General features: G+C 42.1%; 1 pseudogene; it reads left to right on the top strand.

Annotated features, from left to right (window-relative positions):
- Nucleotides 1-1,500: 1,500 nt before the first annotated feature.
- Nucleotides 1,501-2,738, top strand: LOC100389251 (homeobox protein NANOG-like; annotated as a pseudogene).
- The last annotated feature ends 15,890 nt before the right edge of the window (nucleotides 2,739-18,628 follow it).

The following is an 18,628-nucleotide window of genomic DNA, read 5'->3' as shown; positions in this document are numbered from 1 at the left end:
TGGGCCCATCCAACCCCTGCTTCTCTTAAGCTATTTCAAGATATGTTTCTGTCTCTCAACTTAAGCAGGAAGATCTTATTAATACAATAGTACTTATAAATAATATTAAACCCTGGTGTTCACACAGACATATTTCATTCATTCTATTTATAATCCATCTCCTTGCAGTATTCCTAGTTGAAATACTATATAAAATTTTATATTAGAAGCAAAGGTAAGAATTTTTCCCCACAACTTAATTCAACTTCATATTTTCTGGCTAAATATGGTGGCTCATGCCTGTAATCCTAGCACTCCGGGAGACTGAGGAGGGTAGATCCCCTGAAGTCAGGAGTTTGAGACCAGCCCCATCTCTACTAAAAATGCAAAAAATCAGCCAGGTGTGGTGGTGTGCACCTGTAGTCCCAACTACTTGGGAGGCTGAGGCAGGAGAATTGCTTGAACCCAGGAAGTGGAGGCTGCAATGAGCCAAGATCATGCTACTGCACTCCAGCCTGGGCGACAGCATAGACTTTGTCTAAAAAAAATAAATAGGCCAGGCACAGTGGCTCACACCTGCAATCCCAGCACTTTGGGAGGCTGAGGCAGGTGGATTACCTGAGGTCAGGAGTTCGAGACCAGCCTGACCAACATGGGGAAACCCCGTCTCTACTAAAAATACAAAAATTAGCCAGTGTGGTGGTACACACCTGTAATCCTAGCTACTCAGGAGGCTGAGGCAGGAGAATCACTTGAACCAGCGAGGTAGAGGCTGCAGTGAGCTGAGATTGCGCCATTGCACTCCAGCCTGGGCAGCAAGAGAAAAACTCCATCTCAAAAAATAAATAAATAAATAAAACTTTCTGATCCCACTCATTATGATTACACTTCAGTCTATAAAGTATTAGATCCTTCACAAAGGGTTAAACTATCGTACAACTGAAAAGCTTTGTTTTCAAAATGCAATTCATAGCTCACAAGTAATGAGAAGTAATAATTTCTAATAGCTGTCTAAATTTATAATTTCCGTTATTATGAACTTGATACTCTGTTTTTGATGCTCCATCGAAGAAGGCTGTCCATTGGGTGAGAGGTCACAGTAGTAAGAGCTATGAGTAGTAAGAGCTGTATGGGCTAAGTGACGGTGGAAGAAGTAAAGGTTGAGCTGTATCTCTCATACCAAGGGGCATCTCACATGCAGGTGGAGGATTCTAGAGGGACTTCCAATAACAAACAAAAATATTGCATGTGTTAGGGTCTGCTCTACCCAGTGACTGTTACTCAGAGAAACAGCAGTAACCAACAGAATAAAGACAACAACCTGGTCATAGACAGTGAAGTGTTAATAAGACAATCGGCCTCCGGTTACTGCTGAGGCGACTCACTTCATCCCAACTTCCTGATACTTTCGCTTCTGTAGGTCATATTTCTCTAAAATCTTCCAGAAAAAAGTCTTAAGGCTGCTTTAGCCTTTTTTCCAGCCCAAGTCTTAAATTTTTCCTCCTCTTCCCCAATAATAACATGAGTATGGGTCCAGTTTGTCCACAAAGCCTGCTTGCTCCGAAGCATCTGACTGTGGAGAATCTTCACCTATGCCTGTCATTTGTGAGCCTGAAGAAAATTATCCATCCTTGCAAATGTGTCCTGCTGAGATGCCTCACACAGAGACTGTCTCCCCTCTTCCTTCCTCTGTGGATCTGCTTATTCAGGACAGCCCTGATTCTTCCACCAGCCCCAAAGGCAAACAACCCACTGCTGCAGAGAGTAGCACCACGACAAAGGAAGACAAGGTCCCAGTCAAGAAACAGAAGACCAGAACTGTGTTCTCTTCCACCCAGCTGTGTGTGCTCAGTGACAGATTTCAGAGACAGAAATACCTCAGCCTTCAGCAGATATAAGAACTTTCCAGCATCCTGAACCTCAGATACAAACAGGTGAAGACCTGGTTCCAGAACCGGAGAATGAAATCCAAGATGTGGCAGAAAAACAACTGGCTAAAGAATACCAATGATGTAGGCTGGGCGCGGTGGCGCACGCCTATAATCCCAGCACTTTGGGAGGCCGAGGCGGGTGGATCACAAGGTCAAGAGATCGAGACCATCCTGGTCAACATGGTGAAACTCCATCTCTACTAAAAATACAAAAATTAGCTGGGCATGGTGGCGCGTGCCTATAGTCCCAGCTACTCGGGAGGCTGAGGCAGGAGAATTGCTTGAACCCAGGAGGTGGAGGTTGCACTCCAGCCTGGGTAACAAGAGCGAAACTCCGTCTGAAAAAAAAAAAAAAAAAAAAAGAATATCAATGATGTGACTCAGGCCTCAGCACCCACCTACCCCAGCCTCTACTCCTCCTACCAGCAGGGATTCCTGGTGAACACGACTGGGAACCTTCCAATGTGGCGCAACCAGACTGAGAGCAATTCAACCTGGAACAACCAGACCCGGGACATCCAGTTCTGGAGCAACCACTCCTGGAACACTCAGACCTGGTGCACCCACTCCTGGAACACTCAGACCTGGTGCACCCACTGCTGGAATACTCAGGCCTGGAACAGTCCCTTCTGTAACTGTGGAGAGGAATCTCTGCAGTCCTGCATGCAGCTCCAGTCAAATTCTCCTGTCAGTGACTCAGAGGCTGCCTTGGAAACTAATGGGGAAAACCATAGTGTAATACAGTAGACCACTAGGTGTCTGAGTACTCCACAACCCATGGATTTATTCCTAAACCACTCCATGAACATGCAACCTGAAGATGTGTGAAGATGAATGAAATTGATATTACTCAGTTTCACTCTGGGCACTGGCTGAATCCTTCCTCTCCCCTCCTCCCCTCCCTCATAGGATTTTTCTTGTTTGGAAACCACGTGTTCTATTTACATTATGCTTATCCAGTCAATTTGAATGGAGTGTGGGGTATGGTTGGAGCCTAATCAGAGACGTTTCTTTCTTTTTTTCCTATTGGATCTTCCTGGGGAAAAGACATTTTAATAACCTTGGCTGCTCTAAGGACACCGTGATAGGAGCTGTCTCTGGCTAGAGATAAGTACATCTAATACTAGTTTGGATATCTTTAGGGTTTAGAATCTAACCTCAAGAATAAGAAATAAAGTACAAATTGGTGTGATGAAGGTATGTTCTTATTTTTGGGATTGGGAGGCTTTGCTTATTTTTTAAAAACAGGTATGGCCAGGTGCAGTGACTCACACCTGTAATCCCAACACTTTGGAAGGCCAAGGCAGGCGGATCACCTGAGGTCGGGCTGGCCATCTTGGTGAAACCCTGTCTCCCAAACAAACAAAAAAAAAATTTTAAAAATTCTGAGGTAAAGGTTAAGCTATAACATGCTTTACTGATTTCCTCACTCTTTTGACTCTGGTTTACTATATCCCCTGAATTGCTGGTAGGCTAATATTTATAGGAAGAGGTCTTATATTTGCTGAATCATCATGACATTAGTACTACGTTGGCTGGTTTAACTACAAATGCATGAAACAACCATTTTTCCTTTAGTTGACTTTACCCAGATTTCACCTAGTGTTTCAATGAGTAAAAATACAGCATAAACGCCTGGGCGTGGTGGCTCATGCCTATAATCCCAGCACTTTGGGAGGCCGAGGCGGGTGGATCACGAGGTCAAGAGATCGAGACCAACATGGTGAAACCCCATCTCTACTAAAAACACAAAAATTAGCTGGGCATGGTGGTGCGCGCCTGTAGTCCCAGCTACTCAGGAGGCTCAGGCAAGAGAATTGCTTGAACCCAGGAGGCGGAGGTTGCAGTGAGCCAAGATCGCGCCATTGCACTCCAGCCTGGGTAACAAGAACGAAACTCCGTCTCAAAAAAAAAATACAGCATAAAAATAAGTCTTTGTTACATTTTTGGTTGGGGTGAAGGAAGAAATTAGCTGAGAAGACTGCTATCTTAGAAACGGCTTAGTGTGGGGGCCCAGACCTGTAGGCCCAGCTACTTGTGAGGCTGAGGCAGGAGAGTCGCTTGGGCCTGGGAGGCGGAGGTTGCAGTGAGCAGAGATCACACCATTGCACTCCAGCCAGGGCAACAACAGCAAACTGTCTTAAACATAAATAAATATGCCAGTTTTTTTTTAAAGGGCACTTTTGTGCTTTGTAGCCAGTCTACAAATATAATGGGTTATTTCACTATATGAATATAATTAATGTTAACATTTAAAGTTTTCATCAGAGGCCAATATAAGTTGAAATAGATCTATGTTCTCACCTTAAGAGCAGCTATGCAGGCATCTATGAATTATAATCCTTAATTGTTCACTTCACATCTTGTCCTTGCCCTAAATGTATCTGATCCGGAAGCACTTCCCTTCACTCGGAAGCAGCATGATGCACAGGATGAACAAAAGGGTTTTTTCCAGTCTTCTTGCTCGTTATTTCCCCAAATGTCCCATGTTACTCTCTAAGCCTGTCCAATCTAATTGTCAAGGTGTTGGCCAAAAGAAGTTAGGGATAGTTGCAAGTGTGTATGTATATATTATTTATTTTATTGTTTGTTTTTAGTCCGCTCTATTGTCCAGGCTGGAGTGCAGTGGCACAACTTTTTTTTGTTTTTTGAGCCAGAGTCTCACTCTGTCACACAGCATGGAGTGCAGTGGCAATCTGGGCTCACTGCAACCTCCACCTCCTCAGTTCAAGTGATTATTTCCTGCCTCAGCCTCTCTAGTAGCTGGGATTACAGGTGTGCACCACCATGCCCAGTTAACTTTTGTATTTGTAGTAGAGACAGGGATTTGCCATGTTTACCAGGCTGGTCTGGAACTCCTAATCCACCTGCCTTGGCCTCTCAAAGTGCTGGGATTACAGGCATGAGCCACTGCACCTGGCCTTTTTTTTGGTTTTTCTTTTGAGATGACTCTTGGTTTATCCCCAGGCCGGCGTGCAGTGGTATGATTGTAGCTCACTGCAGCCTCAACCTCCAAGCCTCAAGCAATCCTTCTGCCTCATCCTTCCAAGTAGCTGGGATTTTTTTTTTTTTTTTTTTTTTTTTTTTGAGACAGAGTCTGGTTCTGTAGCCCAGGCTGGAATGCAGTGGTGCGATTTCGGCTCACTGCGGCCTCCGCCTCCCGGATTCAGGCGATTCTCCTGCCTCAGCCTCCCAAGTAGCTGGAATTACAGGTGCCAGCCACCATGCCCAGCTAATTTTTGTGTTTTTAGTACAAACCGGGTTTCACTGTGTTGGCCAGGCTGGGATCAAGTAGCTGGGATTATAGGTGCAAGCCAGGACACTCAGCTCAAAGTTAGTTTCTGCTACGATTTAAGGAACAATTCAAGTGTCAGATACGTCCGTTTTGTCCCAAGCCCTATGTATGTTATGGACCAAGGAGATAATAGGAAGTGTTGCTTGAATGACTAAAATAGTATGAAAACTCCATTCTCCAAGTCACTACTTCATATAGTCTTATGATGTGACTGTAAAGATCCTGTTGCCTACTCTTGGGTTTTCACTTTTTTAACACCTTATATTTTAAATGTATGAGAAAATAAAGAACTCTCATAACACATTTAAAAAAAAAAAAGAAGATGACAATCTGCCTGCTTCTTCCTCCCCAGACCAGATCAGAGCTGTAAATACTGAGAGAAGAGAGTGAAGGGCACTACATGAAGGCCAAGTCCTGAGAGCCACAAATTAGGTTTATGCTGAATGGAATGACATTGTTCTGACAACTGAAATAATGGAATAAGATCAACGTATAGCTAGGAGAGCCCTATATGCAGGGGTGGTGGGGGAGGTGGTGGTGTGTGTATGTGCATGTGTGTGAAGTGTGCCAAAGAGGGCAACAGTTGCTTTTTTTCATGCCTGTAATCCCAACACTTTGGGAGGCAGAGGTGGGAGGATCATTTGAGTCCAGGAGTTTGAGACCAGTCTAGGCAGCATAGCAATACCTATCTCTACAAAAAAATTTTTTAACTAGCAGAGCATGGTAACGCATGCCTGTAGTCCCAGCTACTGGGTAAGCTGAGGCAGGAGAATCACCTGAGCCTAGGAGTTTGAGGCTGCATCAAACCATCATTATGCCACTGTACTCCAGCCTGAGCAATACAGCAGGACCCTGTCAATCAATTAATCTTCTTTATATCCTAATAAGCTTCTCCAGGGGACCCATTTATTTGTATTATTATCTACAGGATTATTCCTATCTAAATAAGAGACCACTGTACAGATTCAGGTTGTCATCTCCTTGGTCAGTTCTGGAGAAGCTTTGATGTGATTTCTAATGTCTATATTTAATACTACTAACAATAATTAACATAATACTAATAATTAACATTAATGACTGTGTTTTTGTCATTAATGTCTAAATGCCAAATTTATAGATTATTCTACACATTACATTTAGATTACTATTTCCAATCTCCAAGAAAGTATTTTAGGAGCCTCCTCATGAGCAGCAAGTTTCTGAAACATTTTATTTTTTATGATTATTTCCACAAATCAATGTGTCACTTTGTTTCCATTTTAGTGGTTGATACATCTAATTTTATCCCCAAATCTTGAGATCACCTCATAATTTGGATCCCGGAAATCTCTACAGACTGATTTTTTGTTTTTTGAGATGGAGTTTCGCTCTTGTTACCCAGGCTGGAGTGCAATGGCGCGATCTCGGCTCACCGCAACCTCCGCCTCCTGGGTTCAGGCAATTCTCCTGGCTCAGCCTCTGGAGTTGCTGGGATTACAGGCATGTGCCACCATGCCCAGCTAATTTTTTGTATTTTTAGTAGAGACGGGGTTTCACCATGTTGACCAGGATGGTCTCGATCTCTTAACCTTGTGATCCACCTGCCTTAGCCTCCCAAAGTGCTGGGATTACAGGCTTGAGCCACCGCACCCGGCCTACAGGCTGATTTTAATGAATATATTCCTTAAAAGTCTTTTTAAGGGTTGGGTGTGGTGGCTCATGCCTGTAATCCCAGCACTTTGGGAGGTTGATGTGGGTGGATCATGAGGTCAGGAGTTCAAGACTAGCCTGACCAACATGGTGAAACCTGGTCTCAATTAAAATAAACAAATAAATTTTTAAAATTACATTTAGACAGAAAAGAGGTTGTGAATTCTATCTTAATAATTTGTGAAACCAAGAAGAGAATGTGGCAAGGCACAGGCGCTCATACCTGTAAACCCAGCACTTTGGGAGGCCGAGGCAGGCAGATCACAGGGTCAGGAGATCGAGACCAACCTGACCAACACGGTGAAACCCCGACTCTACTAAAAATACAAATATCAGCTGGGCGTGGTGGCACGTGCCTGTAATCCCAGCTACTCGGGAGGCTGAGGCAGGAGAATCGCTTGAACCTGGGAGGTGGAGGTTGCAGTGAGCCAAGATAGCACCACTGCACTCCAGCCTGGTGACAAAGCGAGACTCAAAAAAAAAAAAAAAAAAAAAAAAAAAAACAGCATATTTAGGCAGACCTAAAATGTAAACTTTAAACTTTTCACTGTCTAGTCTTTTTATTTAGCCAAACAAATTCTTATAAATTCATATAACAAGAAGAAATTTAGCATAACAGCTAACTTGCCTGTTTAAAAGACCGTGTAAATATTAAATATAGTTCTTCCAGACGAGTAAATCTATATTATTGTGAACCCTGAAATTTTAAGACAGGTCTCAGTTAACTTATAAAGTTTATTTTGCGAAGGTTGAGGACGCTTACTCATAATGCACGGCAGGGAGTTCTGATGACATTGCCCAAGACGGTCAGAGCACATGTTTGGTTTTACATCTTTTAGAGAGACGTGAGATATCAATCAACGTATGTAAGATGAACATTGGTTTGGTCCGGAAAAGGCGGGATAACTCAAAGCAAAGCAAAGGCAGAACAACTTGAAGCAGGAAGGGGGCTTCCAGACCATAGGCAGATAAGAGACAAACGGTTGCATTCTTTTGAGTTTCTGATGACCCCTTCCAAAGGAGGCAATCAGATATGCGTCTCAGTGAGCAGAGGGGTGACTTTGAATAAAATGGGAGGCAGGTTTACTCTAAGCAGTTCCGAACTTGACTCTTCCCTTTAGCTTAGTAATTTTGGAGCCCCAAGATTTATTTTCCTTTCACATTATGTTAAAAGATAGGGAGATTTCAGTTTCCTGTCACAAATAACTCCAGAATTTTTTTTTTAATCTAGAAAATGTTCTTTATTTTCAACTGTAGTATTCATTCATTAAACAAACACTGAGAATTTATTCTGCGCTAGACATTTTACCTGATGCTGAGGATATAAAGTAAGATTCTGTTCCTGTCCTTAAATAGAAATTCAGTTCACTACAGGTACAAATGCCGGCATGTGAAATACTTAATACATAGGGTAAGAAAGTCAGAATTCAGGAAGTTCCCAAAATGTTCAGATAAACTAAAACAAGCCAGGTGAAATTAAATAGCAATACATTTATACATATTCAGGAGGGGGAAAAAAGGAAAGCAAAAAGCCTGATGGAGTGTAAATGGGGAGAGACCAGGCTAAGTAACCACAGATGTAAAAAAGACCCAAGGGATGCAGATGACACCAAATGTAGTAACCATGTGCAGTTGTTGCCAAGAAAGCTAATTTTAGGATGGATTAATAAAAATGTGCAAAGGGCCCCAAATATTTCCAATTGATTTTGCATCAATCAGATCTCATGGGTCAGGGGGTGGGGGGTTTCTTACTTGAAGTACAAATTAGAGCATTTTCACGAGACACTCAAAAAGGAGAGGGATCTAAAACAATATCAATGAAGATTTGTCAAAGGGAATAATGATGTTTAGTCTGTAAAAGAAGCCTAAGTGGGACTTGATTGCTGTTTTTAAGTATTTAAAGAGCTAATGTGACAGAGATTGCTAGCTGCTTTTCAATACTTATTTCCTCTGTAGTCCTTAGCAATGGAATCCTGCTTTTTAGTGGGGGACTTTGACATTTCCCAACCCCCTCTGAGGTTAGATGGATCATGTGACTAAGCTGTGGATGTTGATATATCAGCACAAGTGGTTTAGAAGACATCCAGGAAGTCTCCTTAATGAGAGGGGTGTGCCTTTTGGCTTTTACTCTTGTTTTGCTGCATGGAGTAGGGGCCTGACTGGCACTCTAGCAGCCATCCTGGATCACAAGGGCAAAAGTTACAGCGGAGGGGCAAAATGGAGGAAGTTTGGATTCCTGACCAGTTCATTGCAGTTGTCATTTCAGCCCAATATTGCCTACTTCTGTGTGTCTTTTACATTAAAAGAAATAAAATTTCATTTTGTTTTAAGACACAGCTGTTTGGGGCTTCTTTTGTACGTAGGTGAACTTTGGGTACACAAAAAAGCCCATATATTTTCTAAGACTTAAACATTTTTGAAAATGAAATGATTGGCTGGGATCACGCCTGTAATCCTAGCACTTTGGGAGGCGGAAGCGGAGGCGGAGGCGGGCAGATCACCTGAGATGAGGAGTTTGAGACCAGCCTGGCCAACATGGCAAAAACCCCTCTCTGTTAAAAGTACATAAACTAGCCAGGTGTGGTGGTGTGCACCTGTAATCCCAGCTACTCAGGAGGCTGAGGCAGGAGAATCACTTGAACCCAGGAGGTGGAGGTTGCAGTGAACCAAGATTGAGCCACTGCACTCCGGCCTGGGTGACAAGACCAGACTCTGTCTCAAAAAAAAGACATTATCTACTCTGTGACATGGTTATCTATCTCTATATCTGTTTAATTGGAGATATTAAAATTAAGCTGTTTAAATGTCTAGTTTCAGAAATTGTGACTATTCCAGGAGGTGAAAATGAAGAAGGTTACCAGACCCCTAAAATTCCTATCAGCTCTTAAGATTACATGATTTCGGCCAGGCCTGGCGGCCCACGCCTGTATCCCAGCACTTTGGGAAGCCAAGGTGGGCGGATCATGAGATCAAGAGATTGAGACAATCCGGGCCAACATGGTGAAACCCCATCTCTACTAAATATACAAAAGAAAAGAAAAGAAAAATTAGCTGGCTGTGGTGGTGCACACCTGTAGTCCCACCTACTGGGGAGGCTGAGGCAGGGGACTCACTTGAACCCGGGAGCCAGAGGTTGTAGTGAAATCGCGCCACTGCACTCTAGCCTGGGCGACAGAGTGAGGCTCTGTCTCAAAAAAAAAAAAAATTACATGATTTCTCTGGCTGTGGGGATCAGTAGCTCTAAAAAATTAATTAAAATAAAAATTGAAAAACATTTAAAAATTAAAGTTCCTTCTCGGCCGGACACAGTGGCTCACGCCTATAATCCCAGCACTTTGGGAGGCTGAGGCAGGTGGATCACGGGAGTTCCGAGACCAGCCTGGCCAACATGGTGAAACCCTGTCTCCTAAAAAAAAAAAAAAATTAAAAATTAAGTTCCTTCTCCCTATTATATTCATGCCCAACATGAGCTGGCTTAATATTAGGCAGTCCCCTAGCCATACTTCTCAGCAGCACTTGATTCTATATCTGAGTTAAACTTATTCTAAGACCAACACATCTAAAGTAATAAAGAGGCTGGGTGAGGTTGGTCACACCTGTAATCCCAGCACTTTAAGAGATTGAGGAGAGGGGATCACTTGAGGCCAGGAATTTATCAAGACCGGGGACTTGCAACAGAGAAAGAGTAACTCAGGCAGAGCCAGCTGTGCGGGAGACTGGAATCTTATTATTACTCAAATCAGTTTTTAAAGATAAATTGGTGGGTAGGGGCTTAGGAAGTGGGGAGTGCTGATTGGTCAGGTTGGAGATGTAATCACAGCTAAGGCAAAGTGAGGTTTTCTTGCTGTCCTCTGCTGCTGGGTGGGATGTCAGAACTGATTGAGCCAGATTACCATTCTGGGTGGTGTCAGGGGATCCATCCAGTGCTGGGTTTCCAAAATATCTAAAGCACTGATCTTAGGTTTCACAATAGTGATGTTATCCCCAGGAGCAATTTGGGGAGGTTCAAACTCTTGGAGCCAGAGGCTGCATAGCCCCTATATTCTAATTTCTAATCTTGTAGCTAATTTGTAAGTCCTGCAAAAGCAGATTGGTCCCCAGGCAAGAAAGGGCTATTATCAATTTTGTTTCAGAGTTAAACCATGTACTGAATTCCTTCCCAAAGTTAGTTGGGCCTATGCCCAGGAATGAACAAAGACATCTTAAAGGTTAGAAGCAAGATGGTGTTAATTGGATCTGCTCTCTTTCACTGTCATAATTTCCTCAGTTATAATTTTTGCAAAGGTGGTTTCAAAACCAGCCTGAGCAACATGCAAGACCCTGTTGCCACAAAATATTTTTTTTTTAATTAGCTGGGTGTGGGGGTGCACACCTGTAGTCCTAGCTATTCAGGAAGGAGGCTGAGGTAGGAGGATCACTTGAGTTTAGGAATATGGATTTGTAGTTAACTATGATCATGCCACTGCACACCAGTCTGGGTGACAGAACAAGATCCAAGATCCTGTCTCAAAAAAAAGTAATAGTGAAGGAAAATCAAAGAACAAATCAATAAACTCTTCAGCAAAACTGGTAGCATAGGTTGGGAGTGGTGGCTCACACCTGTAATCCCAGCACTTTGGGAGGCTGAAGCAGGCAGATCACAAGGTCACGGGATCGAGACCATCCTGGCCAAAATGGTGAAACTCCGTCTCTACTAAAAATACAAAAAAATTAGGTGGTGTGTGCCTGTAGTCCTAGCTACTCAGGAGGTTGAAGCAGGAGAATTGCTTGAACCTGGGAGGCGGAGGTTGCAGTGAGCTGAGATGGCGCCACTGCACTCTAGTCTGGCGCCTGGCGACAGAGCAAGACTGTCTCAAAAAAAAAAAAAAAAAGGCAGCATAAAGAAAATCATAATTAAGCTGAATAATATGAATAAAACAGGAGCTCAATTGAGGCCTTTCCTGTGTGTCTACACAGCTCGTGAATCAAGGTATAGTCCACAATGATTGCCCTGCTGGAAATTTTATTTTTTAAAATGAGGATACTAACATTCTATCTTCTTTCCATCTTGCCTTTTCCATTCTACTTTCCAACTTCAATTAGCTATAACTTTACTTTTATATATTTTGGAGTGTTTTTTAAATATAATTATCTGTGTTTTGTCTATTAGTTGATTCTTTAAACACTTATTTCCTTGAAACAGTAATATCTATACATGGTAAGAGTCCAACCATGCCAAAAAAATACACAGGAAGAATCTCTGGGACACATTTAAAGCAGTATCTAGAGATAAGTATATAGCAATAAGTGCCCATATGAGAAGAATGGAGAGATCCAAAATTGACACCCTATCGTCAAAATTGAAAGAGCTAGAGGAGCAAGATCAAAAAAACTCAAAACCCAGCAGAAGACAAGAAATAACTAAGATCAGGGCTGAACTGAAGGAGGTTGAGACACGAAAATCCCTCCAAAAAATCAATAAATCCAAGAGCTGGTTTTTCGAAAAGATCAACAAAATAGACCACTAGCCAGATTGATTAAAAAGAAAAGAGAGAACAACCAAATAGATGCAATAAAAAATGATAAAAGGGAAATCACCACAGATTCCACAGAAATTCAAACCATCATCAGAGAATATTACAAACAACTCTATGCGCATAAACTAGTAAACCTGGAAGAAATGGATAAATTCCTGGACTCCTGTGTCCTCCCAAGCCTAAACCAGGAGGAAGCTGAAACTATGAATAGATCAATAACAAGGGCAGAAATCGAGGCAGCAATTAAGAGCCTACTACACAAAAAAAGCCCAGGTCCAGACGGGTTCACAGCTGAATTCTACCAGACACACAAAGAGGAGCTGGTACCATTCCTTCTGAAACTATTCCAAATAATCCAAAAAGAAGGAATCCTTCCCAAATCATTCTATGAGACCAATATCATCCTGATACCAAAACCCAGCAGAGACCCAACAAGAAAAGAAAACTTCAGGCCAATATCCATGATGAACATAGATGCAAAAATCTTCAATAAAATATTGGCAAGCCAATTGCAACAGCAAATCAAAAAACTTATTCATCATGATCAAGTAGGATTCATCCCGGGGATGCAAAGCTGGTTCAACATACGCAAGTCTATAAACGTAATTCACCACATAAACAGAACCAAAAACAAAAACCACATGATTATCTCAATTGATGCAGAGAAGGCATTTGACAAAATTCAACAGCCCTTTGTGCTAAAAACCCTCAATAAACTCGGTATTGATGGAATGTATCTCAAAGTAATAAAAGCTATTTATGACAAACCAACAGCCAATATCATACTTAATGGGCAAAAACTGGAAGCATTCCCTTTGAAATCCGGCACTAGACAAGGATGCCCTCTTTCACCACTCTTATTCAATATAGTACTGGAAGTTCTAGCCAGAGCAATCAGGCAAGAAAAAGAAATAAAGGGTATTCAAATAGGAAAGGTGGAAGCCAAATTGTCTCTATTTGCAGACGACATGATAGTATACCTAGAAGACCCCATCGCCTCAGCCCAAAAACTCCTGAAACTGATAAGCAACTTCAGCAAAGTCTCAGGATATAAAATCAATGTGCAAAAATCACAAGCATTCGTCTACACCAATAACAGACTTAAAGAAAGCCAAATCAAGAACGAACTGCCATTCACAATTGCTACAAAAAGAATAAAATACCTTGGAATACAACTCACAAGGAACGTAAGGGACCTCTTCAAGGAAAACTACAAACCACTGCTCAACGAAATCAGAGAGGACACAAACAGATGGAGAAACATTCCATGTTCATGGTTAGGAAGAATTAATATCATAAAAATGGCTATACTGCCCAAAGTAATTTACAGAATCAATGCTATCCCCATCAAGCTACCATTGACTTTCTTCACAGAACTGGAAAAAACCACCATGAACTTCATATGGAACCAAAAGAGAGCCCGCATAGCCAAGTCAATTCTAAGCAAAAAGAACACAGTGGGGGGCATCACACTGCCGGATTTCAAACTATACTACAAGGCTACAGTAATTAAAACAGCATGGTACTGGTACCAAAACAGAGATCTAGACCAATGGAACAGAAGAGAAGCACCGGAGGCAACACAACATATCTACAACCATACAATCTTTGATAAACCTGACAAAAACAAGCAATGGGGAAAGGATTCCCTGTTCAACAAATGGTGTTGGGAAAACTGGCTAGCCATGTGCAGAAAGCAGAAACTGGACCCCTTCCTGACACCTTACACCAAAATTAACTCCAGATGGATTAAAGACTTAAACATAAGACCTGGCACCATAAAAACCCTAGAGGAAAATCTAGGCAAAACCATCCAAGACATAGGAGTAGGCAAGGACTTCACGAACAAAACACCAAAAGCATTGGCAACAAAGGCCAAAATAGACAACTGGGACCTAATCAAACTCCACAGCTTCTGCACAGCAAAAGAAACAGTCATTAGAGTGAATCGACAACCAACAGAATGGGAAAAAATTTTTGCAGTTTACCCATCTGACAAAGGGCTAATATCCAGAATTTACAAAGAACTCAAACAGATTTACAGGAAAAAAACAAACAAGCCCATTCAAAATTGGGCAAAGGATATGAACAGACACTTTACAAAAGAAGACATATATGAGGCCAACAATCATATGAAAAATGCTCATCATCACTGGTCATCAGAGAGATGCAAATCAAAACCACATTGAGATACCATCTCACGCCAGTTAGAATGGCAATCATTAAAAAATCTGGAGACAACAGATGCTGGAGAGGATGTGGAGAAAAAGGAACACTTTTACACTGTTGGTGGGAGTGTAAATTAGTTCAACCATTGTGGAAGACAGTATGGCGCTTCCTCAAGGCCTTAGAAATAGAAATTCCATTTGACCCAGCAATCCCATTACTGGGTATATATCCAAAGGACTATAAATCGTTCTACTATAAGGACACATGCACACGAATGTTCATTGCAGCACTGTTTACAATAGCAAAGACTTGGAACCAACCCAAATGCCCATCGATGATAGACTGGATTGGGAAAATGTGGCACATATACACTATGGAATATTATGCAGCAATCAGAAATGATGAGTTTGTGTCGTTTGTAGGGACATGGATGAATCTGGAGAACATCATTCTCAGCAAACTGACACAAGAACAGAAAATGAAACACAGCATATTCTCACTCATAGGCGGGTGATGAAAAATGAGAACACATGGACACAGGGAGGGGAGTACTAAACACTGGGGTCTATTGGGGGGAAAAGGGGAGGGCCAGTGGGGGGGAGAGGTGGGGAGGGATAGCCTGGGGAGAAATGCCAAATGTGGGTGAAGGGGAGAAAGGAAGCAAAACACACTGCCATGTATGTACCTATGCAACTGTCTTGCATGTTCTGCACATGTACCCCCAAACCTAAAATGCAATAAAAAATTTTAAAAAAAAAATACACAGGAAGATAAAGTCCCCCTTTCCATCCCAGACTGTGACACCTCTTCCTCAGAGATAACCAGTTTTGATGTACTCTTTCAAAAATAGTCTGAACATGTATAGGCAGCTAGAAATAATGTGTACACACAAATACATATGAAAATATGTGAATGCTTTATTAATATTTGAACATTGACCTTTTTATTTACAATACCTTTAATATTGTTTTATATTGGTATAAGTAGACATGCTTCATTCTTTTTGATGGGGTTTCACCATTTTGGCCAGGCTGGTCTCAAACTCCTGACCTCAGCTGATCTGCCCACCTTGGCCTCCCAAAGACCTGGGATTACAGGCGTGAGCCACCGCACCCAGCCTATATATGCTAATTTTAAAGGCTAAAAACCAGTAACAGCAATAACAAATAAAAATTTTAATTTTATTATAGAAATTTTTTTTTTTTAGACGGAGTTTCACTCTTGTTACCCAGGCTGGAGTGCAATGGTGTGATCTCGGCTCACCGCAATCTCCGCCTCCTGGGTTCAAGTGATTCTCCTGCCTCAGACTCCCAAGTAGCTGGGACTACAGACGCGCGCCACCATGCCCAGCTAATTTTTGTATTTTTAGTACAGACGGTTTCATCTTGTTGACCAGGATGGTCTCAATCTCTTGACCTCGTGATCCGCCTGCCTCGGCCTCCCAAAGTGCTGGGATTGTAGGCGTGAGCCACCGTGCCCCGCCAGAAAAAAATTTTAAAAGCTTACATTTAGAACTCAATTGTTCAATTCAGCAAACATTTAATAAGCATCTACTACATACACAGACCCCAATTAATCTTTACTCTTTTTTTTTAAACATAAAGTTGCAGCTTTAAACATCTATCTGATAATAGGGAGGAAATGATAATAGTGAGGAAATAGCATTTGTACTTCAACTTTTTAAAATGTTAGATACATACACATCGTTGGCTATATCTCTATAGTTACTTTGGTTCAAGACACTAAGTGTAGTGTGTGTGTGTGTGTGTGTGTGTGTGTTCCTTTCCCATATGAGTACTTTTCTGAGGTAGGCTTACATTTTTTGTTCCTATTTCCTTCCTTCACTTCTCAATCCACTGTAGCTTGGCTTTTTAGCCCATCGATCCCAGTAAAATTGCTTTTACCAGAATCATTCATGAACTCTTACTTGCGTAAGCATTTGAGTCTATCTCTGTTGGCCTGGTGACTCTGTTTCTCTTTGCATCTCTCTATATTCCTGGTTTCAGTAAAGCACACTCTCCTAGTTCTCTTCCTATTTCTCAATTCCTTTCACCAATTTCTTTTCCTTTTAGACCCTTTAATGTTAGTGTTCCCCTCCTTCCCATTCTCAGCTCATTATACTTTTCATCTTGTATGTTCTCGTGTGACTTAGGTCTTGCTATGGTCTGAATGTGTATGTTCCCCCAAAATTCGTATGTTGGAACTCAATGTGATAGCCTTTTGGGAAATGATTAAGACATGAGTGGGGCTAGTGCCCTTATAAAAGATGTTGAAGAGAACTGCCTTGCCTCTTCCGCCTTGTGAGGACAAAGCAACAAGGCAACGTCCATGAAGCAGAGAACGTTAGTAAAGACGAGGTTTCACCATGTTGGCCATGATGGTCTCGATTTCCTGACCTCGTGATCCGCCCGTCTGGGCCTCCCAAAAGTGTTAGGATTACAGGCGTGACCCACCACGCCTGGCCATTAACTCATTCTTAAAGCGTTCTTCTTCTTGTCCAGCTTGTTCTTTTCCTCTTTTAACCCGTTACAGACAGGCATATTTCCAAGATTTCTCCTTAGACCTTTTCTCTGTATATTAGTACCTGTTAGCTACTGGGAAACATTTTACAGTCCGTTATTCTTCTTCAGACCAGGCCAGCTTCAGGTGCTTTCCTTTTCTTCAGGAACAAAACAGAAATCTGTTATACTTTCCTTTTCAAAAAACACCAGCCAGGCGCGGTGGCTCACGCCTGTAATCCCAGCACTTTGGAAGGCCGAGGCGGATGGATCACGAGGTCAAGAGATCGAGACCATCCTGGTCAGCACGGTGAAACCCCGTCTCTATTCAAAATACAAAAAATTAGCTGGGCATGGTGGCGCGTGCCTGTAATCCCAGCTACTCGGGAGGCTGAGGCAGGAGAATTGCCTGAACCCAGGAGGCGGAGGTTGCGGTGAGCCGAGATCGCGCCATTACACTCCAGCCTGGGTAACAAGAGCGAAACTCCATCTCAAAAAAAAAAACACAACATACTCTCCCCTCACCCAGGTTCTTTTCCCAAAGGTAGAATGCAGTCTTCTCTGGTCTGGCCTATTTTGCTGTGCTCGAGTGGAATCTTCTCATTTTACTGGTTTTACTAATAAACAGAAATTACAAAGATCCCCAGATCTTCCCAATGTTTTGGTTTTCCATCTATATGCAGATTCCCTCCTGTTGGAAACTACATGGGGTGACACAAGGTTGTTAGAAACGTGGCTGGCTAAGAGGCCTCAGAATGAGTAGCATTCGAACAGGGTCTAGATTTTGTGTTACAAGACCAAAGAAACTGAATCATGTTCGTTAGAAACTGCTACATAAAAAGCAACATACCAGTGTATTTAATTTGTGCTGAAAAATATGACTGTCAAGGAAAATGGCCATTCATTTCATTTGGCCAGGGCATTCTCTCCTTGTAGGAAAACCAAATGGGAATTTAAAAAATAATTCAGAACTGTATTTATTGAGTAAAGGAACAGAATAAAAAGTTCAGTTTTATGATTCAAATATTTAAAGGAATCACATTAAGCTTTAGAGAGACTATGTCTACTACTAGAACCAGATAGTTTTGTACACATACAGGAGACTTTTCATTTTAGAAGTATTTATTTCCCAGGATTTTTTCAGCTCAATTCCTGAGTTAGATACGTTATTTTTCCTAGTAAGGTTTGCTCTGGCCAGAGAGATTCACTTCTGGTTTGATCCACTGCACTAACCTGTAATGGAATTGTTACAGGACAATCTTTATTTTCAAGTGTTTGGAGTATCTGTTGAACCCTCATACCACTCAGCATACACCTGCATACTAGACGCTCACAGCTAAGTCTTCACTTATTTCTACTTACTCGTGGGGGGGGGGGGGGGAATGAGAAAAGAAGAAAGTCATAAATGGCCCAAAGAAGCCCAATACCAGGCAGCCTGGCACGCAGAAGACGCCCTCAAATCTGGTGAAGGAATAAACGCAGTTCCCTATTCCTTTCGCCGAATGCAATTCAGAAAAGCATTACAGAGCGCATCTTCTTCCAGGCTGGAAA

The sequence above is a fragment of the Callithrix jacchus genome, chromosome 19, assembly GCF_049354715.1.
Source record: "Callithrix jacchus isolate 240 chromosome 19, calJac240_pri, whole genome shotgun sequence".
In the NCBI taxonomy this organism is placed as follows: Eukaryota; Metazoa; Chordata; class Mammalia; order Primates; family Cebidae; genus Callithrix; species Callithrix jacchus.
Note: the sequence above shows the minus strand (reverse complement) of the source record. Positions and strands in the feature narration are given on the sequence as shown.